A 27070-nucleotide genomic window follows, 5' to 3' on the forward strand; every position below is an offset into this window, starting at 1 on the left:
CAATCCATATTAAAACAGTATTAACATCATGTCTAATTAAAGGAAAAGTATGTTCATTAAAGAGCAATGAATATTTACAGTAATTCCAACTACATAAGAGCCACGACAATATAAGTACACTTCTTGGGTCAGTAGAAAGCTTTTCCATTAGCATTCCAGTGGTTCACAAATCTTATACTCACTCTCTTATTATTTTTAAATGACAATTATAAGTCACTTGAGACAATGAGGTAAAAGGATGTTTTCCCTAGGATGTTTCAATATGAATGATGCGATGTGTGCCAGTGGCCACTGGTAACTGGAAATTATACATCACAAAAAGAAAGCCACATATTTGATACCCTTTATATTACCTTGGGGATTAAATACTTTGTCTTTGGAAAAAAGTAAAAGCATTTTACAAAGTTGAATCCATACTCGTCTTATATTTTGCCAAGCTGTATAAAATAAGGAATTGACTCCTCTTTTATCTACTGTTCTAAACAAAAAGAAAACTGTTAAGTAATTGTGACACACCTTAAAACATCATATTGTGTGCATATATATTCACAAGGCTTTGAGAGATTTTAGAAAGTTATCAATCTATGCCCTTCAGAAAGCCCTGTTATATATAAAGTGCTCCAATAACCTACTCACTAATTATTATCTCTCTAGACGAAAATTATTCTCTAAATCTATTTAAAACAGGTATTCTGTTTGTTCTTCCTTCAGAGGAGAACCCTGGTCATACTATCGTTTTTGAACTATCTTCTATCTGTGACTTTGGAAATGGTCTTTATATCTTCTTGGCCTTCTCCTCTGGCTGAATAATCTCTTAAACGTAGACGTCATTCTTTACCTCAAAGCTTTCTTGTTTTTAGCAAACTTTAAGGTTGGAAAATCGATATGTCTCCTGACTGGTAAACACATATGTTGTGTTCTTTCTAAAGATATACAAGTATCTTCCCTGCTCCAGGTCTTCTCCTCCCTGTATTTGCCTTATCTGAAGTGAATAGCATTTCTCAATGAAGATGCAGTCCATATTTTTATTGTTTCAGATGCTGAGCTAGGCAATGGAGTTACAGGCCCTTTTTTCTAGAAACCTGCAGTCTAGTGAGGAAGAAAGGCAAGAAAATGAAAAATTATCAGTACAGCATGGTAACGTGAATGTTAAGGTTAGTACAAAATGACCTAGAGCTCTGAGTAATCCAGACCTGGTGCTATATCAGATTCAGCCTCCTCAAGGGCTATATAATAAAACAAAAACAAATATTCTTTATTTGTGGGAGAAGTCTTTCAGAGATGCTTATTTTAATTGGTAATAAATGTTTTCTTTTTTAAAATGTATTCATTAGAATTGAGGTCAGTGGAGAGCTGCTCTCCATAAGCAGGGAAATATTTTGCTACGATCAGTTACTCTGAAGGTTATGAAGTCAGCATAAAATCCCAATAATGCTGTGGACATAAAAAATGAACACAAAGCAAGAAAATTTTATGGGTATGGACCAAGAAATATCAAGATGAAAAAATGTGAGGGTTATTAATCATCCACAAAACCTGGCCAGAAGATTGTTGGATAGTGGAACTTTCCATGACCCTAAAAATCATCCTACCCTCAGGTCTTTCCTCGCTAGCATGTAGTAACTGTTAAGATAATTGTGGGATTATTTAACTAGCAAAAATGAGGCATATGGACAACTATAAAACATCTTTTATAAATTATAAAGCAACCACAGCTATGAGGCTGAGCATTTTTAATAAGGACAAAGAATAAAGAGCTACTTCTACTTTTTTTGTGTGTAATATCTGGTTTAATTAATGTCTCTGACTTGGTGCTTAGTGCCCACTTGGGTGGTAAATCAGCATTTTTATTCCCATTAAATGAGTTAGTCACTTTTATATCCTTAACAAAAGGTCACAATAATACTGTGTAGACTAGGATGTGTAAATATCATCAACAAAAGGTATCTCATTCTTTACTAATTGAAAGGATGTCTGACGTATGCTTGAGAGTTAATATTTACGTACAAATTGTAGGACTCTAAGTCTCTTTGTTAAGAAACATAAAATGGAAACGTGCCTTTTTCTTTTTTTCTTAAGGATTTTCCATATTAGCAAAAGGAAGTGCAATATTAAATAATTGCCCAGTTATTTGATTATCTTCTATAGAAAACTGAGTTATTGTTATCTGACTGTCTTATGGCAACACTTTTATTTTTCTTAGTAATTGTTTGAGTTCTCTGGGCTTTTGTTGTTGTTATTTGTTTGTTTTCATTCAGATATAGTAAGACAGCAAGTTAGGAAGTCTCTTCTAATTTTTTGGAGGCAAGGACAGATGATGCCATGTCTAATGTGGGACCATGGGAGTTCTACCACATAGTGATATGCACTGACACACACTGAGTATTCTGTGTCATTTGGAGCAGACGCTGCTCCAAATAAGATATAGGAACTCATTTGGTCCTCACCAACAGGGCAGTGAGGCACTACTTTATCTTTTTACAACAAGGAAACTGAGGCACAGATGGTTAAAGGTCACTCAGACTGGAGTGAAGCCAGTATTCTTACTGCAGCACCTACATTCTTACTTCTACACCATTGACCACAAAGGTTTTTCAGTCTTCAGTTAGTTGCATATCATATGTCTAAAGTTATTCCCGATGGTTTTCATAGGACACTCAAGATTATAAGTGGAAAAAGATTCACTGTATCATCAAATCTATCCTCACCTAGAACTAATAAAAATATTCCCTATTGCATTTTTTTCAAAGCAATTTAGGCAGTTTTATTAAGCTCAATTTATGTGCATCTCCCTTAATTGATCAAATCTCTGCCTCTTTTCTTGGAATACTCCTCAAAAACCTTAATAAACCTGACAAATATAATGACATCTCTCTATTATAAAACTATTTCTCTTTATTATGATATTCCATTACTCCTTTTTCTATTAACGACATAGAATGACCCTAAATAATTCTTTTCCTAGTAAGTCATGGTGACACCTAGTTTTTGTGAAGGCCAAAATTCAAAGTCCACATCCTGGCTTTGTAGCATAGGAACCATTGTAAATAGAAACGTATTTGATGTAATTTTAAAATGACCTCTTCTTGCCCCAAATTTAGACTGGAGAAAACTGGCAGCCAAAGTTCTTCTAATTTCATTTAATAACCACCATTCTGAGGGTACCCAGAATATTGGGAGATATGATGAATAAACATGTATGGAGTTCTCACTATGTGTAAGATAATAATTGATTGTACGTTACTGAAGCAGTATGAAATACTATCCCTACCAGCGAGGAATTTACAACTCAGTTGACATGTCACATACAGTGCATGCATAAGGCAGTACATGCCCAGTGAGGGATGAAGACATTTCTTCCTATAGAGAGGAGTTCAGAGGAACAATAGATCAATCACTTTTATTTTTCCCTAAGGCTTTTGGAATGAGGTAGGATTTGAGCTAGTTCCCAAACAAGGGAGAAGAGCAGGGACTTGGACAAAAGAAGAACCAGTCTATATATAGACTCTTCCCGCTTGGGTGGTCAATCACCATTTTTATTCTCATTAAACATACAGGGAGAATTATTTTTATTTCCTAGGACTGGCTCAGGTAGACTAATGAAAGTCATAGAAAGCCCTCTTGAAAAAGTTTATTATAGGACCACCAAGGATGTGCATATTTAAAAGAACTCAAATGTGCAAGTTTTCTAGGTCAGGGTTTCTTAACCTCAGCACTATTTACATTTTGGGCCTAATAACTCTTTGTTTTGAGGAGCTGTCCTGCGCATTGTTGGACATCTAGTAGCATCCTGCCTTCTACCCACTAGACTCTCGTAGTAATTTCCTTTTCTCCCCAGTTGTGACAACAGAAAACAAATGTCTCCTGACATTGTTAATGTCCCCTGGGGTACAAAATCTCTCCCCATTGAGATCCACTGTTCTAGTTATATGAACATTGAAGAAAAGAGTTCTCTCAGATTTCTCTCCTCTGTCCGTAACACAGACCATCAGGACAATCATCTTTGTACCCAACCTAAATCCTACATATTGTATGTCGTAAATCTTCTTTTTTAGTGACCCCAGAGTGTGTGTGTGCCTTCTGTGTCAGGAGGATGCAGACAACTTGGCAGGACACAGGGGCTGTAATCTCTGGAGAATTCCTAGGACACACAGTGCAAGCCGCTAAGAAATGCTCACTAACATCTCCTCTCCACTGAGGAAAAACTCTCTAGTCGTGTTCACTTGTCAAAATTGTCGTCCTATTTAGATTAGAAACCTATTTCAATTGTAAATCTCGTTGGTAGGGGAAGCTCAGAATTTAGGAGAGAACACAGCTGGTGCTTCCTGGATGTTAAATAATTCATCTTCCTCATTTTGGAGAGTCAGAAACAGCTGAGCTGAGATGCTAAATCCTCAAGGTAATATTGCAAAACCTAGTCCCTGGCACTAAGGAAGGAAAAGGCCTAAAAAACACAGAAGCCACCCTCCATAGCTTTAGGAGAAGCTGTAGAGCAAATGCTATTTGCCAACTTGATTTTTCCCTGTCTTGGTAACTCAGGGAAGATAGGTTGGCCTGGCAAATCAGCCTTTTTCCATTTTATATATTGTCATGCCCATGTCACTCAATCGTACGATTCATTTTTAAAGTGAAATATTTTGTCCTTCTAAAAAAATATTTTCCCCAGATAGCAGCGGTAATCATGGAAAAGGGGTAACACCTGCTCAATTGCAGTTTATAGAAAATAGATGACATTTGAACAACTGCCTGATGATAAATGTTTCTCATTAATGTTTCTATTCTCACACTTGCTTATTTATTGCATTTATTTTAGTTCAAATTTTCCTAGTACCTGTCCTAAACTCATCTTGGAGTTTCATATTACTTTTAGAGCTGCATTAAATCCTCCAGAATACACAGCTCCTACAATGGTGTTCCACAGTAGTTCATTAAAACTTTTTCAGGTAACTGATCATCTTAGAATTTTTATTTATGTGCCTTCAAAGAAGTAACTTTCTTACCAGATACCTGTTTTACATCTTAATGATATAATATCCTTCTTTATATACGACAGAGGCCATATGTATGCTACTATACTGTATGTTCAGTTCAGACAAATTTCATTGATTGTGGGACTCTAATGAGAATTTATAATGCTCAATGACTGCAGAGAGTTTTATGTTTTAATCTACTTTGCCTGAGTGGTCGATTCCATATGACATAAACAATAAAAACAGCCAAACTTAAATTTTTTTCATTGGTCAGGCTCCGTTTAGGGTCTAGCTCCACTGAAAGTAATTATAGACAATGGTAAAAGGTATTAGGAGAAGCCTGCATGCAACCAATGCAGTTATCAAAGCAATACAAATTCCTAAATGATAATTTGGTTCTTTATAGAGGTATTTTCTCAGGGCACATAGATAGACAAAAATTGAATTTCCCAACTGGCCTTTTCCAACTGGAAACTGGCCTTCGGTGATTTGTCACAGGTACGTCCTTTTGAAAAAGATGTCATAGTCATTAGAACGAGAGAGAGGGGAAGAGCAGGAGAGTTCTAGTAAACAAAATCTCATTTGGGTTCATTTATTAAAGTCTTTACTCATCTCATAAGAACAAAGTAGGAAAAAAAAAAACATTCTGGTGACTGGGCCCATGAGCCAGGCAACCCAGTATTCAGGCTCTGACAATGAATCCAAGACATCCCAAGCAATATTCAGTTTATTGCTATGGTGCCAAGGGAGGTATTTTGAGCATCCACACTGATTTTCCCTTCACGATGCTTTCCTCAGGAGTTAGCAATCTGTTAGTAACCTGAGCTACTTTAACTTTATAATAACAACTTGCTTTAATATACCCCAAAGAAGGGCATTTAATTCAAACAAGCCTCTGTTTCATTATGTTTCAAAGAAGTCATCCTTCAGAAACCTCGTTTTATCTCATTTGAAAAGTGATGAGTTGTATTAAAAATTAGATGTTTTGCTGCATAGTAAGACATGTATTATTAAATAAGGTATAGAACCTTTAAAAGTCGGCACAATTGAGAAAGTTGTTTCAATATAATATCAGTAAGTTTGGAAGTATACAATAGAAAGAAAATAGAAATTGCTGGAGAAGTTCAAAATAAGGATTCATAAAAATAATACAATTAATACAGTTCTCTATTAAAAAGATAGAGAAGAATCAACCCATCCTATCAATTAAATGTATATTTGTTTATTTTAAAATGAAATCGTGGTGCTAGAAATATAACTGACACTTTTAAATCTGTCTGAATTCCATTCAGGGGAGACCAGAAGAGTTTACTCAAAACACTTTGTAGAACTGGAGCTTCTCAACAGAGCTACTTGCATTTTGAATTTTTTTATTTGTGGAAAAGAACAACTCCAAATGGAATGAGTGCGATAAACAGATTTAAACATAAGCATGTATCGGGGAATCAGTGACTGAAGAATATCGAATGAAAAGGTCTTAATTATGAGGGAAGGTATTTGCAAATTAGTTAAAGTAAACTAGATCAGAGATAGCAGGTTCTTGAGTTATTTCTTGATTTGTTCTCCTGAGTAACATATTTATTTGTTCCCTGGTATTATCGAATTTATTAACATGAGTATTCACTCTCTCATTTTTTATTCTCTCAGACTGTCTGAATGACTTGTTCAAACAAATTACGAAGTAGTCAGGCTGGCTCAGTCACAGCTAGACCAAGACATAGCAACTGCTAAGGATATAACTAATATTTTTACAGAGACATTAAACATGTTGTTTAGGATTTGTTTAGCCATTCATTCATTCAACATACATTTTAGTTAGACCCCTCTGTGTATGAGAATGTGTGCTGGAGAAGCAGAAGGGCAGTAACCCAATCCTCACCTTCCGCGCTGCAGGGCTCTGTGGACAAAAGCTCAGTCTCTGCAATCAGATCTAGGATTGCAACCTGACCTTATCACTTATTAACTATATGATTTGGATAAATAACTATTTCTCTAAGCCTTGGCTTCTTTAGTTTAAAACAGAATGATAAACAATCCTATAGGTCACCAGAAGGATTGAAATGAGAAACATTTTTCAGTGACTATACCAAAATGAGAAAACATTAGTGTTGGTGCTCTAAAGGAAAAGACATATTTTAAAAAATAGACACAATTAAATTGTAGGAGGTCTCTAAAGTGGGGGCACCAAGAATCTCTTGGCATCTCAAAAATAAGAAAAATGGAAATGAACCATTCTATGTGGGTGGAGGCATTGCTGGAATAATCAGAATCCCAATTTTAGAAACATTACAACTGAAACATTTTTAAATGAGATCAAGAAATTACTCAATATTCCTCTTCTCTGTTGAGTTAGTAGAGGGAATAGAATTAAACTATAGTAAAAGATTAGGCCTAAGGGAAACTTTTTAATTCTAAAGGTTGTTAGTAAAATTTATCACCCCTGAAATTGTATTTTTAGAAATATGACATGCAGCTGTCTTCCCTGGATGATTTGGATGCCAGGCTGACTGGAGTCAGAGAGATGAAATCTTTAGGATCTTCCTCTCCTCCTATGATTGATGTAGGGAATGATGTGCAGAGTTGACAATGTACAATAAACCACTGTGGCAGAGATGGAAAGGCTGTAGTAAAAAATCAGGAGAAATAGATAGAAGTTATATTTTTAATAAGGAATGGGACATACTCTGTAATGTGTGGACTTGCATATTCCTTTGAAAGTTTGATGCGGAAACATCAATATATAAATTCTATTTGCAAATTCTGCTTAGAATTGCAGCCTGCAAATCATGCTGCTACACTGAAGCCCAACAGCATTTCAGTTAGGAAGATGCTGCGTGACAGGATTTTGAGGACGTTGTCATTTGGAACGCATGTCAAAAAGATTTGGAAATTTCAACCCCAAAATTTCTATGTTCTTTCATTTTCAAAATTCAGATTATCCATGTCAGTTAAAAAAGATTCTAAGCACGATAAAATATGGGATTAAATAAAATCATAACATACCTATTTTGCATGTTCTAAACCAGATGTCAATAAACTTTTCTATAAAGCTCCAGACAATGCACAAACAATTGAGTGTGGCTGTGTGGCAATAAAACTTTATTTTCAAAACTGACAAGGGCCAGATTTCATTGGTGGACTCTAGTTTGCCAACCCCTGATTTAGATTGTTTTTTAAAGCCATATTTTCAAAATGACTAGTAACATTTTTCCTCTGCTGAGTATCAGATATCCCCACATCATATTTAGGTTATGTATCTGTCTTTTTTTTTTCTCCTAATCTTTACAATGCAGCATCTAGAACTTAGAAGACTCAAATCTACAAAGAGAATTAGACAAATGTACTACAAGTTTGTATTACAAACTTGCATTCAATTTCGAAAGAATTTGCGGACACTGAAAGGACACTGAAAAGAATAATTCCCAAAGACATGAGAATATCTGTGCTGTGTTGAACTTTCTGGCAGCAGGGAAAAGAAAATGTCATTTTCTTCCTCTTCCATCTCTAAAATTTCTTCCTTCATGAAAATGCCTCAGGATGTGAGAACAAAAATTAAAATATTAATGAAAATACATAAAGCAACGGCATTACAATCCCTTTGGGAAAGGCCCCATAAAAATAAGATATGTACTGCGTCCTGCAATCAGGCTCAATCAAAAATGATTGATTGAGGTTCTCCCTTTTATTTCTTTCCCCTCTTTTTCCCCCTCAAACCTGAGTTTTTGCATATAATTCTTATATATTGAAGACAATTTGACCTAAAATTTGGATCAAGGTTCTATGTGGGTGGAGGTATTGCCTCTGGGTTGAATAGCATCTCTACTTTAGATCTACAAAAGTTCTGTATAACTGTTACTGTGAATCTGATAAGTTATATCCCCTCGAGGAGGCAGACAGCCTCACTTTTATAAATATTTGGCATCTGGAAGCACAATTTTCAGTTTCGAATATTGTTATGAGCTTGGCACCTATTTTTAGTGGCATTCTTAGAGACATTGTATATAATGAGACTAGCAAGCAAAGGCATTGGAATTTAAGGAGTGCTAGCATTTCAAGTTTGAGATCATATCCGTGCCTTGCCATTATAAAGAATTCTTTACAGCAAACCTACAGTATAAGTGATCACTCTAATGACTTAATCTAAGAATGAAGAAATGTAGAGAAATTACGAATATACTTGAGACAAAACTAGGAGACTAAGATAAAAAAAAAAAAAATGAGGAAACAGAACCTGACATTCTCGGTCATAGTCTTCTGATCTTGGACATCAGAAAGTGCTGCCTTTCGGCCTCGGAAAAAAGTAATTAAATAGTTTGATAGGGAATGAATAATAGTCCCTTAGCAATTCTGTGAGGTGTATGCTTCAGACTGGTATCTGGACATTTACTGTCATTGCTATAGACATCGGGAAGAACAGTTTGGACCAGAAAATTATAATTATTGGAAAAACACTCTGGAAAGGCTTGGGATTGTTTGAACATTTATTGAAATGATGAAAAATTTAAAGACAAAAAGGTCTCGCATATTTATTTACATTAAAGGCATATTTATATCTCTCTAGCACTGAATGCCTTTAATATGTGTGTTTGCTTATACCTTCAGGCCTTTTTTAAACACTACTGTGTTTCTCTAATTTGTCTCAACTCTAATTTTTGCTCCCTCATATTTTCAACTTAGTAATACTTTCCTTCAGTTCAGTACACAGTAGAAACTCAGCAAATATGTTTGATGCATTAGCTAAGTAACTAGACCCAACACCACTGATATTCATCAGAAATCAGAGTAGACAGCAAATTGGCAGTCTTTCTTTCTGGCCACTATTTCTTGGGTAAAAATGAAGCAAATGAGAAAATACAAGCAACTGTTTATGGTGCTGGATTTTGTTGGCGGTTGTTTCTGATTAATTACTGTGTTGATTGATGTCATATTTATTAAGTTTTCCATGGTGTCAGGTGTCTGCCTTAGTGTTTTGACTAAGAAACTACAGAATAAAACTGCAGGGTAGAAAAACAAGAAGGAAGGAATTGCAGTGCAGTGGCCTGGGGAAGGTGCCTGAAAGAGCGGTCCAGCAAATAGCATCCAGAAAACAAGATTGGGTCAGTAACTTTGTTGGGAAAGGAAGCTGTTTTCATTTTAGTCAATTTCCATTTCTCTGTCAGAGTACTGAGCTGATATTTCTATCACACCTTTCAGTCTCTGTGAAGGACTTGTTTTATAATGAGCAGGGAAACCCTCTCGCCCAGATATAGGACGGAGCTTATATTTCTATTGTACTGGATTATGTTTGCATTGCTACCCTCATTTAAAGATCAAATGACTAAGATTCCTAGAATGAAGTTATTTTTCCAAGGACGCAAAGATAGGAGAGAGTGAACTCAAACACAAATCTTCTGACTCCAAGTTCATGGTGTTTGCCATTCTGCACAATGCCTGGTAGAAAGCTATGTGGAGCCATTCTTATGCCTATGTTTATGGGCCTGGATTTGAGGTAAAAATTGTTCGATATGGGTGATGACAGCAGGCAAAAAAATTAAAGAAAGAGTGGGAGTAACGAGTTTCCTTTCTCTTTTCTTGGAGTTAATCAGTGAGAAAAGAAAGTGTTTATACCTAACCACATATTATTGTCCCTTTGCTATTATTCACAACATTCACAGATTGTGAACTTTAAAAGACTGGTCTCTTTGGTTCCTACAGTTATGACCTTGAGCATCAAGGTTCTAATCAATCAGTCAGTATGTTTCTGTGAATGTCTTAAACTATACCAGTCAGCAAAGGAATTTTACAGTGTGTTGACCTTTCTTTGGGCAACTTAAACATCTTGGAATTTTTTGCTAGTTACAAAAATATTCAAAAATAATTTCAGATTGCTTTAAAAATAAGGAAAACAGAATAAGGGAATAGGACTATTCCTGCACAGATGCTAGCAATTATGGTCAAGTGGTTTCTAAGCTTCGACCTCATATTCAGATCAGTTTTCTGGATGCTAGGAGATACGACTAAAAAAAAGCATGATCTTCTCAGTGGGAGAGATGGTTCTACCAGTCTTTCCTATATCTGAATCTTAACGGATTGATATACTAGACAATAATCCCAGTGGCATTTTTGGTAAGCACAGGGAGAAATTGTATGTAGCTGTGACTTTCAGTAACCTATGGTAAAAATTGAGAGCATAGCGTTAAAACATTTTAATGATAGAAATTCTGTGAGGGCTAAATCGAGAGGGCTAGACATCTCAAATCCTAATGCATACCAAGGAGAGATTTTTAACAAATCTGACAGAATCAGTGGGCAATGTGTCCCTTAGACAGTCTCTAACAAGTGTTACTTTATTTAGCGAAACATTTGGTAAGATTTGGATTTCAGTGTTTGAAGCTGCATGCTTTGATAGGGAACTGAAGAGCTAATGTCCTATATTACAAGTATGGGAGGGTGAACACTTGGAAACCGGAGGAGGCAGTAGCAGGGTTGATATTCTATTATGAAAATTGAGAGTCTAATTAGATTCTCAACTGGATAGCGGCCTACTTCCTCTCTATTCTGTGGTATGAATCAGTTTACTCATTAAATTGAACTTGTCGCTGCTAAGTTCCCCAGGAACCAGTTAAAAACAAAACTCATCTTATTGCAATCCAAAGAAACTGGTAATTTACACGTAATGGGTTGCTATTTGGATTTTAGTTAAAACATGATACTGCGTTTTGAATGATACTTGCCATACCCATCAACATGGATTTTAATATAAAACAAAGATGCAATTTTCAAGATATTTCTAAATAACTTAAAATGCATGGTATCTCTCATCCAGGTTTCACCAAAATGAGATTTTCCTCTTTCTAGGAGCTGCAAGTGAGAGAGTGAGGTTGCCAAAAGGGGTACTGTCTTGGAAATTAGAAGATCAGATTCTAATCTTGTCTCCATTTCTTATAAGATGTGTTGCTTTGGGCAAGCCATTTGACTAGTCTCTGTTAAATGCGAACAATAATAACACACATTTCACAGAGTCGTGGAGGGAATTAAAGCATAGGAAAGCACCTGCCAACATATCTGGCACATAATGCAAACATCATAAATAGATTTTGTTTTGTTTTTTTTCCTTACTCTGAACTCACTCTTTTCCATGCTTTAAAGTTGTTCATATAACACTCATTGTTCATAATTTTGAATCATCCTGTTGGTCCTCAACTTTGTAACTACTTATTATAACTCAGTCATTATGACAACTAGAAAGCAAGACTCACTTAATATTTTTTCTTTCCTTTCTGATTCCTCTGAGACAAAAGCTCACTCACACTATAGGTACCAGTGATGGAGGGAGAGAATTGTTTCTGGGCTATGGTGGCTATGCTTTCTGTTATTCCAGAGATATAAGGAAATAAATAGGATGAGTGCTTACCAGGGGCCTATTATTGCATTTCAGAATGAATGGAAATAGAATTGTCGTAAATAAAGATGAGAAAATGTAAGAGAGAATGTGGGAAAAGAGGATAATCAGACTATTTGGATTGATAAACCATTCTCATCACCCTGTGAGTGGCATGGCCTCAATAGTATGAGATTGACTCATGCATGTACTTAAATTAAGAATTAGAATCACAGCATCATTAAATTTTAGGACTGAGAAAGACTTTAAAGATTGTCTATTCTCTTGCTACTCAAAGTGACATCCACTGTTCCACAGCATCATCACCACCTGGAACATATTAGAAATGCAGCATCTCAGACTCCACGTCGCTCATACTTTATTAAAATGTACATTTCTACAAGATTCCCAGGTGGGTCCTATTCACACAAAAAGCTGTGAAACACTGGCCAGGTTTGTACTCATCCTATTTTCATTTAAGCTTCAAATCTGATATGTATATATTTTCATCCGAGTCTCTAAAAAGTGTTCATCGAATCGATGAACAAGGTTGAGGACAGAAGTTTTCAACATACCTCTGAAAAATTGTCCCAAACCGAGTTCGAAATCAGTGATTTAAATCAGCATCTTGCTCAGAAATACAAATTCACCCAATTAAAAACTATCATCCAAAATATTTTTTATCTTTTTCACAATGTCAAGAGAGACGTTTATCTAGCATTTTAATTGTATAATGTACCATACATACAAAATAATATGTAAAATATATGTATAGTTTAAAGGGTAATTATAAAGCAAACACCATGTAAACACCAACAGGGTTAAAACATAAATCATTGCCAGTAGCTCAGTGTTCCTGTGGCCTAGCCCGTCATATCCTTTTCTTCTTCTCTACTGGTGATAAAGGCTAAAAGTATTATTTTTATGATAATCTTTTCCCTCGTTTTTCATTATTTTTCCATCTAAGTATACATTCTTAAATAATATTGTTGTTTCACCTATTTTTGAGCATTGTATAAATGGAATTCTATGATATCTGTTTCTTGTTAATCTCAATCAACCTTATGTTGGTGTGATTTATCCATGTCAATTAGTTTAGTTTTTCCTTTCCACTGTAATATTTCATTGAGCAGTAATTTGACAATTTATTCTAATGCTCATGAGCATTTGTGTTGTTTACTCTTTGGGTCCATTCACAGACAACACTGCCATGAACATTTGTGTAGCTGTATGTGTACAAATATGTCCACGCTATCTAGCCAAGAGAGGAATCTTTGTATCTTCGACTTTACTTGATAACGCCGAAAGTTTTCTAAGTGGTCCTATCAATTTACTTTCTGAGCAAGAGAATAAGTGAGAATCCTGTCACTGCCCATAAGAGACTTTTCCAGATACTGCCTTGATGGAGTCCAGGCACACTAGGTCCTTTATAATTCTTTAATACATCTGTTTGTAACTCTATTAAAAAAAAACAAAACTCAAACCAGCATCTCATCTTTTTATCTCAATTGTTCGCTCGGCACTCCCTGAAATATTAGTTCTCAAATCAACATCAATTCTTGTAGATGCATGTGAGAAAATCACATTTTTCCTTTTTTAAACGCAAATTACATTTGCCCATCCCAGGCTTCTGATCCCTCTTCGTTCACTGTGGCTGCACCAGCATCACTGTTGGCAGCTGAGTCTCTTTTTCATGTTCTCTTGGAACAGTGGGTGGTAATTAACCCAGGTCAGGAGATATAATTTAAAGGCATCATTCAATAATGTTTTATTATTTTCTATTTCTTCCTCAGCTTCAATTCCTTTTCCTTTATATTTATTCTGCCTCTTTATTCTCATAAAAAGAGAAGGAAAAAACTATGTAGTTTTTAAATTCTGGTCAGCAAACAAGAGTTTTTAAATTCTGGTCAGCAAACAAGAGTTACATTATTAGCCCAAAGCAGTGGGGCTATTTCTTCTCTGATCTTCCTGGTCCAAAGAAAAGCAAGTCAGGTCAAACATTAACAACAACAAACAAAAAGAATTTTTTTTTCTTACTCTTAGCATTTGTGGCTTATTTTAAATATAGCCTTCTGAATGCTATTCTTATAAATCCATGATGTTTTTTTAAATTGTCTCCTTTTCCTTATTTGGACCTCTCCTTTTAAAAGTTAAACTCATTGGAGAACATTCTGTGCCACCTCATTTTTTGTAGGTTTCTCCTTTTTTCCTTCCTTGGTGAAATTACTTCTATTTGCATAATCTGGCATTTTAAGACTTTTCCAAACTTTGAGTTTTCTTTTTCCGTTACAGAGTTACATGTCATAAAGTCTGTCAACTTTTTCTTTTAAACCTTTGAAGCCTTCCTTTCTGAAGTTTGCGGAGCATGTCCGACTAAGCCCAAGCTTGATCAGAATGAGTTTTTTTAAAAAGAAAAGAAAAATGCATAAATCTGTGTATACTTCCTTTATGATAAAAGGACTTCTAGACTTCTTGAAGTCTGTGAAACCCCACATTTCTTCAGTCTAACATGTCATCTTTAAGTAGTTTCCTACTTCTTTAGCTTAGAGCTTTCACTTTTTATCATGGTTGCCCAGGAGCATCAGTCCGTCTTGTTAGCCAAATTTCTTTCTCCTTAAACTTTATCTCTCTGTTTTTTCTTCTTCTAACTATCTCTCTGCTAACATTTACAGACTTAATTGTGTATGTATGTGTATTTCTTCAGGACAAAAAAAGAAAATTAAACTTCTTACCATGTTTCTGGTGTGAAATTTGACTCATCATCATCAAGCTGACATTGCAAGCACAGGAGAAAGAAGTTCTAGGGCGGTGGTTCTCAGATTTGAATGGGCATCTGACTCACCCGAGGGCTTATTAAAAAATACATTACTGTGTCCTCCTGTCCGAGTTTTTGATTCAAAGGATCAGAATTTGATTCGAAGAATTGCCAGTTACCAGTTGATGTTGATGCTGATGGTCCAGGGAACACACTTTGAAACCTACTGTAACAGAGTGAAATATTATAATCTTCTGAAGAATTGATTTTCTTAATTCAGAGTAACCAAACTCATCCTCATACTTTGTTATTATAAATGATACAGTTTGAGCTGTTAGTGCAGATTCATTTGTTGCCATCTTCCAAGTAAGTGTTTCAATGGTATATGTATTAGGAAAAATTATGATATTTCAATGATTATATATCTCTGCAAAATGAAGAACATTATTTATCTACCAAACAGACAAGAAAAAAAAAAGATGATTTTAAAAAATAAAAAGATGATTTTAATGATAAAGCAGTTACATTTTGTACTTGATATACATTTCAGTATACAAGAAGAGTAGAGCATCGTGAAGAAATAATTCAACTCTTTGAAAAATATGTCCTCTCCCTTTTAAGGAGTGGTGGTGGTAAATGCAGAAAGCGTGTAACAGCTGTTCTGGAGAGGAAGGTACTGCACTGTTCCTGATGAGATAGCTCACTGCCCAGACACCTTTAACCAGCACTCATTGTTACTCGATAATTCAAGACATTTTATCTTCTCATCATAGTTTGGGGAGTGAGAAGGTTTGGAGTGAAAAGCAAAATTTTCATTGACTGGAAAGTGAGTTCATTCCGATAAGAGGTGGTACCTGCAGTAATTAGGTCTCGAGTGATGAACTCACTGACAGCTCTGGAAAAGTGCACAATATGCCAAACTCAGAAGTGAAAGAAGCAGCAAAGGAACAGAGAACAATTACTCTGAAGACAGCCTTTCTCCCACCCCAGCACTCTCTCTGTTATACTTTTCAATTGTGATGTTTTAAATAATTCAAAACCTCCATTCAAATACTGTCTTCTGAAATCATAAGATATGAATTTTTAAATGCTTTCCCACCCTCAGCTTTGTTCTGTAAGTTGTTAACTGAAGGGTCACTGGGTAATCTTCATTTTTCTAAGGAAGTTAAAAGAATACAGTACAGTCAACTCCTCATCTTTTCTTCTAGGCCCTAATTCTGATCCTTTTTGGCAAGACTTACATCCAGAAGGCCCATCTACCTTGGCAACGACACCTAGTTGCCTAGAAATGACTGTCCTAAGACATCTCTCCTTATCCAAATATGCCATCACTGGGGTCTAAACCTATTCACTTAAAACTTGACATGATAGGTCATATGTGCCCATGGGTTTTTGTTTGCTTGTTTGTTTTGCTTTTGTTTTTTTGTATAAGATAATAATGACTACTACATCTATCAAACAAAAGAAACCCCTCAGCTCATTTTAGTCAGAAGTATACAGTATGCTCATTTTTTTCCAGCATCCAGTAGCCCAGGGTTTCCTACAAAATGTAATGTCTCCCAGGGCCCACGATTTCTCAAGGATGCCTCATGTTTGATTCTTCAAACTCTGCTCATTTAATGGGTCATTCTTTCAGACCCTTGCTCTGTGCTTTCCAAGGTAACAGATTATTGGTCTGGGCTGATCTGCTAGTGAGAAAGAAACAGCATCCCAGCTGTTTCCATACAGAATTCATATTCTTAAGAATGATTTTCTGGGGAATGTTGCCCCCACTCCCTTTGTCTAACACATGATAGTGGTAACAATTTCATCTCATAAGAGATGAAAGCAAGGCTATGGCAATCCGCGGAAAAGGTGTTTGAGAGAAGGCAGAAACCACATAAATACACTTGGTACTGGTTCAGTTACCATTTTGACATAAGAAAAGTAGAAACTACCTGGATTCCATTCATCTGCCTGTAACTTTAATGTCTTGCCCTTCTCTACTGCTGTGCTCTGGTATTACAAGTCTCCAAACAGTTCAAAAAGTTTTTAGCTAAGGCAAATACCACTCTTCATTAAATGATTTTGAGAAGATACTGTAATGCAGGCAATTGCAAAACAAATCAAAACAAAAACACTTATTCCGCCTCCAAAGAGTTTCTAGTAAAGAAGGTGAGAAACATAATAAAAATGCCTTATAATTATTATAAATGTCTTAGGAGCAATCTCGAAAATATAACACTTCAGAGGAAAGAGCTTCTTCCAGTTTAAGGTTTTGGGAAATTTTTATGTCAGTTCTAACTTTTTGTTTACCACAGATAAGAAATTCTCTTGCAAATAAGTTGATTTGTCTCAGACAATTCAGAAGTTTCCTTAGAAATACTGAGACGTTAATACTTTAATTGTCACATTAATCCAACTTGAAAACCTGTCCATTTTATTATTTTATTATAACCAGGAAATATATTGTTATTTTTAATGTAATGTGTTATTGCTTCATTAATAGATCATTTTTTATTATTATTTAATTCAACTTCTGTCTATTCAAATTAAATTAGAATTTTGGACGAGCTCCTCCTCTCTGCCCTCCCCCCCCGCCACATAGCTATTTCCTTGCTTAAAATATACTGCTGACTCATGTGGCCCTGAATGATCAAACTCCCCTTCGCAAATAATTCTTAGCATGTGCAGTGACCTAATCTAACGTGACTCCTTTCATGACTAGTTCTGTCTTCACAGATGCCTGGCTGTGGAATAGGAAATCCATGAGGTCACTTCTAAGAATTTTCTTTATATTGCACCCAGCAAAAGAAAGTGTATGGGTTTTTTTTCTTTTTTTTTTTCCCCCACACTCACTTTCTTTTAACTATGCTTATTTTTTTTTTATGTCTGAGATAAATTTTCTAGAATCTGTTGTTAGTATATGCTGAACACATGATCCAAAGAAGTTTGCTTCTGTGGAGAATAACCAAGTCAAGGACAGAGGGTACATCCCTATAATGAAATGCAAATTTCTTATCAAAAGGCAAATTCTTCATCTCAAAGATTGAACAGGATGTGACTTCACTTGACTAGTAGGGAATTTCCTATTAAGGCATTGAAAAAATATTTCAACTAAAGACTATTCTTTGGATCTGAACCACTTTCATTTTAATGAATTGGAACATTTGAATGTATTGTAAGCCCGTATCCTACAAAAATTTATTCTGAGATAAACAATGTCAGCCAATGTGTTGCCATTTGTTATAATTCCTTCTTTTACACTATATATTTCCCATCGGGAATGGGAAATGTTTCACCAATATAGACTCTATATAGACTGCTATTTTTCTGCATTGTTTTGCCTTTTTAAAAATTTTCCTGACCTACTTTCCTTAATTCCAGTTCCCCTCATCCTACCGAATGTGGTTTTCAGCTCCAAGGATGTCACTATTGTCCCCTAGGCTCTAAAGCAACATCTATGGAGTCATCATCTACTTGTCCTTTCTTGCCATTGTCTCATATTCAGTCAGTCACCAAGTTCTATCCATTGTACTTCTTAAATAACTTGTTATTAACTAATTTTCTATTCTTTCTATTGCCACTTGCTTAATTAGAGATTATCTCTCACCTGGATATCTATTGGAAACTACTCATCTATCACCCTGTCAATATTATCATCAAATCCCAACACACACGCACACACACACACACACACACACACACACACTGGCATCTCACACCATTCTTCACATTGCTACCAGAGAGAACTTGTAGCACATGTATCTCACCAGCTTACTTTTTGTTTTAAAGATTTTCAGTGGCAAACATCTCACATTCCCTGGGTGGTACTCAAGAGTTCCTTCTGATGTCTCCCTTGGTTTCATCCTTCTTTTCTTTTCCATTTTGGATGAACAATAATAAACATCGTTGTTGTTGGAGGGAGTGCCCACTTATTGCACTTTCACACTGGGAAGAAGCCTTTATTCCAGACTGGCTAGCCTAGTCCTGAGTGCCATTCCATTCCTTTAGCTCATTACTCAGTATTTCCTTGTAAACAACCTCATGTGGTTCAAACAGCTCCAATGCTGTCAGCCCCAGTTCTGAGGGAGTGTTGTTTTGGGTGTATGTTATTATTGGTGTTTTTAACAGTGCATTGATATAGCAATATGCATTTGAAAAGTCTCCCCTAAATACCTGCTTATATAACTGCTTGCTCTGCCTTCAAATAGCCCTGATCTTTCAGATCTTTCAGTCAGACGCCCACTTAACCATGTTAATCATTCTTCCACAAAGTACCTCCATATAAATGAAGGATGTTAGATTGTTTTCTTTTCATAAGCTCTGAAAAAAAGAGAGACTCTCACCTTATTCATAAGGCAGGCATGACATAGTTACCTCAAATTCTCTGACTACTTGGAAAATTATAGGGAATTAATCTATGTTGCAGTAAGAGAGAGTGATAGTGAACGTTCTTAAGGACAATGGATCAGCCTTTTATATTTCTGTGCCTGTAAAATCGTTTGTAGCAGGTGCTCTAAAAAACTAGTTCTTTGTTGAACGTGTTAAGTTGGAAGCAATGTCTATGCGTACTTGATTTGTATTTCCATTTCTCTGTATTTTTTCCTTTTCTTCACTTTAAAATGATTAAGTCAGTTGAATGAAGGTATTTGCTATCAATGGGGAAGATGAAATATGTTGAATTTATATTAACATCACACTATACAAAATATTCTTGGCATTCTTTAGCAAACATCAGTGATGTTTGTAACATGTTACAGAATAAGAGAACATTTAATATCTATAGCAAGCATGAAATATTGTACTGAAACAAATATATTAAAATCAAAGTGTTCTGTAACTGATTTTGATGAAATCATATTCCTCTGAACAATTTAGTAGGGAGATCAGATGATAGATCAGAAAACAATGAAACCATATGAGTGTAGAATCATCTCATCTGGCTTTTGCATGCTGCCATTTTGTATATGAAATTTAAAAAGATGATAAAATAAGGAAGTTTTATGAGGATCTTTCATGATTTCACCAAGTGCTTTTAGTTATAAGACTTTCATTGGAGTGGGGGTGGGGAGACTCTGTACTGTGGAATCTGAGGTTTGGTTCTTATTTTCATTATTGTCTTACTGCAGAGAATGTCACAAAGCACAGGCCTTCTTTCCACCATGATGTTTGTCACAACCAGAAACCCTACATTTTTGGTGCCTAGAAGAAAAGCATCTGGCAGTGCTGACACACAGGCCTGACTCAAAAGCTACAGTGAAGGAGGGAGAGCTCCATGAGAGCTTCAGTTGTCCCAGAAGTTTGCTCTGATAATGAATTGTTTTCCAGGTTAGAGAAAACCTATGTCCAGGTGATCATTTGGAGAATACTAAAGGAAGACTTGAATGAGCAAGTTTAGATTTCCCCTAAATATAACAGATAATATCTGTCTCCTGAAACTGCACCAAGCTGAGGGCAAGCTCTAGGTTGTATAGGGAGTGTACCCCCAGGACTGGAACAGAGAGTTAGCATCTTTTGTTCTCTGTGTTAGCTAAGTATAACCTATTTAGAGCCCTGGTTATTTTCTGTACTTGTAGTGAAGGCTGAGCATTGATGAAGTGTTTTCAGTGCCAAAGGCATTGTTTTTATTTCATTTTAAGATTACCGAATTGCTCAATCATTATTTTGTAATTAGATAATAACTGTAGATAGAGCCCTTACACACTAACACACTGGGTGCCATGCCTCCTCAAATATCATCAAACTTATTTCGTATAATAAAGCTTATGATCTAGACAGTCCCATCCCATAATTAAGGAAAGAAGGTCAGAAAATCTAAGTAACTTTTCAAAATAGTCACAGCAGTTGTAAGTGGCCAAATCAGAACTCAAGCCAAAGTTCTATGAACTTTAAAGTCAAACTGTCATTGGTAGCCATACGTCTTGTGAAACCAAAGTGGTTTTGCCATCACTGCCATGGCAACTAGGTCATGTGACCTCTACTATGAGCTATGAGTTCTTTTCTCTGAAAAATAGGGAGGAGATCTCAGTTCATTTCTTTTCTTTTCTTTTTTTTTTTTAGGCAAGGCAACCCTTGGTTGACCTCACAGATTGCAAGGACCTTGTCAGCTTACAATCCCTTATTTTTTATTTTTTGCACCTACAGCACCTGGTCTTCCTAGGTGGTCTCCCATCCAAGTACTAATCAGGCCCGACCCTGCTTAGCTTCCGAGATCAGATGGGATGGGGCTTGTTCAGGGTGGCGTAGCCATAGAGTACTAGCTTTTATAATTGTCCATGCACTGAGTTTCAGCAGAGATCTTAATTTCTTCATAAAGCTTTGAGTCTCTGCCCAGTGTCCTTTTATTCCAACCTGAAGGATGTGCTACGTGCCAGGCAGGTCTAGTCGTAAAGAACTTATCAGCGTTGGTTTATCTGGGAATGTCTTAAGGTCTCCCTCATTTTCAGGCAGTTTTGCCAGATATAGGACTCTTGGTTAATAGCTTTTTTTCCTTCAACTCTTTGAATACATCAACCCACTGCCCCCTGGTCTCCACGGTTTCTGTTGAGCAAATGCTCATTATCTTATTGGCAAAAATATGATGAAGCTACCTCCTCTCAGCTTTACAGATGTTAATAATGTACCTTATCTTATTCAACAGAAAATTTCCTATAGTATCATGATATCAGTTAACCTGTAGCATCATTTTTAAGAAAAAAGAATTGAACATTTTAAGTGTAGATACTCTAAGGTCTTTAAAGGACAAAATTTATTGCAGATCTTCAAATTATAAATGAAAAGGTCACTGAAGCATCCTACAGATTTTAATTTATAATAACGTAAATATCAATCTTTACTGTCTCACATAAACAAAAAGCTCTTTGGGGTCCTTATTTGTTTTTGTTTTTGTTTTGTTTGTTTTGTTTATACTTTTTTAAGTGTAAAAAATATAAGATCTTGAGACCAAGAAGTGAAGAAAACCACTGGTTTATATCCGGCCATGATTGGTCCATGTCTTGCTCTGACCTCATAAAGCACCATTGTGGTGGAATTAGAAAAAACTCCTATAAAGGCCCTGACTGGGCTGAGGTTTTTGTCCTTAGAGCCCAGGAAGCTGATTTGTGGTGACCTGTTGGACTTGGACTAGTTAGCTTGTTTTCTCCTTTTTTTGTTGGTGTTTTGCTTATTTTTCCTCTTGCTTTTACTTTATTTTTCTCATTTTTTTAATTCTCATTTTTCTTATTTGTCCCCTCTCTTTTCTTTGTCCTTTTTTCTTTTGTTTTACTTTTTTCATTTGCTTTTCCTCAGTTTTTTTCTTTGTTCTCTTCTCATATTTTTTTTCTGTTTTTCTTTGAAAATTTTTTTCAGTTAGTATTGGTAGTTAGCATTGTTAGTGCATTCAGTAGAGTTAGTATTGGTATTGTTAGTATAATTAGCATTGCTTATTAGTATTAGCACAGTTAGCATAGTTAGCATTGTTTATTAGTATTAGCACATTTAGTATTAGCACATTAGCATAGTTAGCATTGTTTATTAGTATTAGCACAGTTAATTAGTATAGTTAGCATTTTTTATTAGTATTAGCACAGTTAATTAGTATAGTTAGCTTTGTTTATTAGTATTAGCACAGTTAGCATAGTTAGTATTGTCTGCTAGCATAGTTTACAGTGATAGTATTATCAGTTAGTGCAGTTAGTGGTCACTATGCCACATGACCTTGCAGCCACCTCTATTGGCCACTACCAGCTCTTGCACACCATTGGCGAGGGCAGCTTTGCCAAAGTGAAGTTGGCCCGACATATTCTTACTGGGGTAGAGGTGGCTGTCAAAGTCATTAATCGGCGGGGCGCCTATCGACCTTTACAAGAAATAAAAACCATGAAAAGCCTGAACCACCCCAATATTGTAAAATTATATCAGGTGATTGACACCGAATACACCATCTTCCTCATAATGGAGCACGCGAGCAGAGGGAGCTTATCTGGATATCTTCAGCGTTTTGGCTGTATGAAGGAGCACGAGGCCCAGGGCATCTTCCGACAGCTGATTTCGGCTGTGCATTATTGCCACCAGAAGGGCATCGTCCACAGGGACCTGAAGCCAGAGAATGTGCTTTTGGATGCTGAACTGAATGTAAAACTTGCAGACTTTGGACTCAGCAGTGGGTATGTTGGCCGCAAGCTGCATCTGTTCTGTGGCAGCATTCCTTATGTCGCCCCAGAGGTCTTCCTGCGACAAGGCTATGATGGCCCCGGAGCCGACGTATGGAGCCTGGGAGTTATCCTTTACGAAATTGTTACCGGAAAATTGCCGTTTATGGCATTAGACGTGACTGTGCTACGGCAGAAGATCCTGAAAGGACAGTACCAGGTCCCCTATTTCGTGTCCTTTTTGTGCAAGAACATTCTGAAGAAAATTTTGACACTCGACCCGCAAAACCGAGGAACTCTCGAAGAATTGATGAAGGACCCGTGGGTAAACATGGGGCAGGAGGAGGAACTCCAGCCATATACGGAGCTGCCCTGTGACAGCGTAAACCCCCAGGTGATCCAGGAGATGCTGACCTTGGGCTTTGAGCAGCGACAAATTGAAGAGGCAGTCACAAGTGGAAAGTACAACAGCGTGTTGGCCACATACCTAATTTTGAAACACAAAACACCCAAGGTGAAGTGCCGCACTATCAGAATAAGACCATTCCCTGCTGCAGAGTCCTTCCTCGACAGCTACGGGCCTTCCTGGACCCACGGCGATCAGCCATCAGGCCAGGAGGCCCAAGAGCCAGCCGCTCCCCCAGCCAGCCTGGACTTGCGGACTGCCACCGCCGGCCCAGCCCTGCAGCGTGGCCCAGTGGGCTCTTCGTCTACCCATGGCACCGGCAGCAACTGCAGTGGCAAAGCCCCAGAGGGAATCGACGGGGAAAACGCCCTTCCTGCCGAGCAGCCTGATGGTGTGACCCCGACCTCTTCCTTGGGCCATGGCCAGGGCTGTCGGAGGTTGGCTAGGAGGTTTTGGAACTTTGTAGTGAGGCACGTCTGCTGGAAGAAGCGTCGTGGCAAACTGGGTAAATGGGCCCAGGTGAAACCAATGTAATTGTGGACGGCCAAGGCAGAGTCAGAGTCAACCACAGGGGCGCTCAAGCCGCTCTCCCTGCATTTTAAATGCCAAAGTCGAAAATGCTGAGCTCCGGGGAGGCTGGCAGTGTGGCGCAGGAGATCAGCCAGAGGCTGGACGCAAACGACCATGGGTGAGAACAGTGCAAGGAGTTTGTGAAGGACTTGGTCCAGTGGACGATGGAGGTGAGCAAACTGTCTCAGTGTTCTCTGCACAGGATTGAAATCAGCACGGTGTTGGGCATCTCCGTGGCCTTCAGGAGCATCGTACCCTGGTGAGCTTGGAGGACGGCCTGGAACTCGCTGAGGGACAAGAGGAGAGGACCCTCACTGGAGATCTACACCTGGAACCCCACCTGGGTGACACTTCAGAGACTGGACTGTTTTTCCTGGGGCCCTTCTCCCCGCCTCTGCTCCTCTCTTCTTCCATGTTCGTGAGGAAGGGGGTGGTTCTTATTAAAGTACTTGGTTTTCCCCAAGTCTTATAATAAACTGTATGCTCCACAAAATAAAATAAAAAAAAAGAAAGGAAGGAAGGAAGGGAGGGAGGAAGGGAAAGGAAGGGAAGGGAAGGGAAGGGAACCTGTGTGATGCAATGGTTTTCATTATATTCACAGGTACGTGCGACCATCACCAGAGTCAATTTTAGAACATTTTCATCACCTTGAAAAAGCTCCTTACTCTTTTGCTGTCATTTCCATCTGCCACATCCCTCTGCCCGGCCCGAGGCAACCACTAATCTACTTTCAGTCTCTGTAGATTTCTCTATTCCAGGCTTTCATGTGAATGGAATCATGTAGTATGTGGTCTTTTGTGACTGGCTTGTTTCACTCAGCATAATGTCTTCAAGGTTCGTCTATGTTATAGCATATATTAGTACTTCATTCCTTACCATGGCTGAATAATATACATGTCGTCGTATAAATATACCACATTTAGTTTATCCATTTGCGCATTCATAGATAATCGAGTTGTCTCCATCTTTTGGTTATTACAAACAATGCCGCTATAAACATTCAGTTACGAATTTCCGTGTGGCCATACTTTTTTATTTTTCTTGGGTATTTACCTAGGAGTGGAATTGCTGGGTCATATGATGACTGTATTTAATCATTTCAGGAACTGCCAGACTGTTTTCCAAAGTGGCTGCGCTACTTTATCTTCCCACCAGCAGTGCGTGAGGGTTCCAACTTTTCCACATCTTGCATTTATCTGACTTTTTGATTCTAGCTATACGACTGAGTATGAAGTGGTATCTCTGTGATTTTGATCTGCATTTCTCTAATGATGTTGAATGTCTCTTCGTGGACTCATTTACCATCTGCATATCTTCTTTGGAGAAATGTCTATCTGGATCTGTTATAGACTAAATGCGTGTCCCCCAAACTACAGTGTTGGAGCCTTAACCTCTAAATCTGATGGTATTTGGAGGTGAGGACTTTGGGAGATAATTAGGTTTAGATGAGGTCTTTAGGGTGGGGTTCCATGATGAGATCAGTGTCCTTAGTGGAAGAGAAGAGAGACCAGGTCTCTTTTTCTCTCTGTCCACCATATGAGGACACAATGAGAAGGCAGCTGTCTGCAAGCCAGGAAGTGGGCCCTTATCAGAAAGTGAATCTGCTGGCACCTTGATCTGGGACTTCTCATCCTCCAGAAATGTGAGACGTAAATGTCTTGTTTAAACTACCCAGTCTGTGGCATTTGCTTATGGCAGCCTGAGCTGACCAATGCAAAATACTTTGTCAATTTTTAAAAAGATCTTATTATTAATTTCAAGTGTATAGTACATTGGTTAGACATTTATATTGTTTCTAAAACAATCCCTCTAGTGAGTCAATTTTTAATTGAGATATTTATTTTTAATTATTGAATCATAAGAGTCCTTTATATATTCTAGATACTAGTTCCTTTTCAGACATGCGGCATTTGCTTATGGCAGCCTGAGCTGACCAATGCAAAATACTTTGTCAATTTTTAAAAAGATCTTATTATTAATTTCAAGTGTATAGTACATTGGTTAGACATTTATATAGTTTCTAAAACAATCCCTCTAGTGAGTCAATTTTTAATTGAGATATTTATTTTTAATTATTGAATCATAAGAGTCCTTTATATATTCTAGATACTAGTTCCTTTTCAGACATGCGTATGAATACAAATATTTTCTCCCATTCTATGTGTTGTGTTTTCACTTTCTGGATGATATCCTTTGAAGCACAAAAGTTCTCAATTTCGGTAAGGTCCAACTTATCTTTTTTTGGTTGCTTGTGCTTTCGGTGTCAAGCCTAAAAAAGCCTTTGCCAAATCCACAGTCATGAAGATTTAGCCTTATGTTTCCTTCTAACACTTCAATAGATTTTACTCTTAATTTAGGTCTTCAATACATTGTGAGTTGATTTTTGTAGATGGTGTGAGAAAAATATCCAATTTCATTATTTTGCCCGTAGCTATTCCGTTGTCCCATTGCCATTTGTTGAAAAAATGATTCTTTCCCCCATTAAGATGGTCTTGGCACCTTTGTCAAAAATTACTTGGCCATGTATGTGAGGGTTTATTTCTGTGTTCTCAATACTGTTCCAGTGTATTATGTAGCTGTCATTATGCCAGCACAACATAGTCTTTTTCTTTTTTTTTTCGCTTTTAGAGAAGCTTTTTTTTTTTTAATTAATACATTAATTCTAATTAGCTTCAAGTATACAGTACAGTGGTTAGACATCTATAGAGTTTGTAAAACGATCCCGCCAGTTGCTCCCTCCCTCCCCTGGCCCTCCACTTGGCCGGCATATTAATGCTAACTACATTCCCTATGCCATGCTCCCCATCCCTGTGACCATCATCAGCTACTAATTTGTACTTCTTTAACCCTTCACCCCATTCTCCTAGCCCCCCAAACCCCGCTGCCCTCTGTCCATCA

The 27070-nt window shown here is 37.1% G+C and overlaps 1 protein-coding gene and 1 pseudogene across 1 annotated transcript in view; one reads left to right on the top strand and one right to left on the bottom strand.

Moving 5' to 3' along the window:
- Positions 1–27070, top strand: part of PTCHD4 (patched domain containing 4) — a 175169-nt gene that overhangs the window by 15045 nt on the left and 133054 nt on the right.
- LOC120596352 (uncharacterized) lies at positions 21203–21321 on the bottom strand (annotated as a pseudogene).

The sequence above is a fragment of the Pteropus medius genome, unplaced genomic scaffold (assembly GCF_902729225.1).
Source record: "Pteropus medius unplaced genomic scaffold, Ma_sr-lr_union100, whole genome shotgun sequence".
In the NCBI taxonomy this organism is placed as follows: domain Eukaryota; kingdom Metazoa; phylum Chordata; class Mammalia; order Chiroptera; family Pteropodidae; genus Pteropus; species Pteropus medius.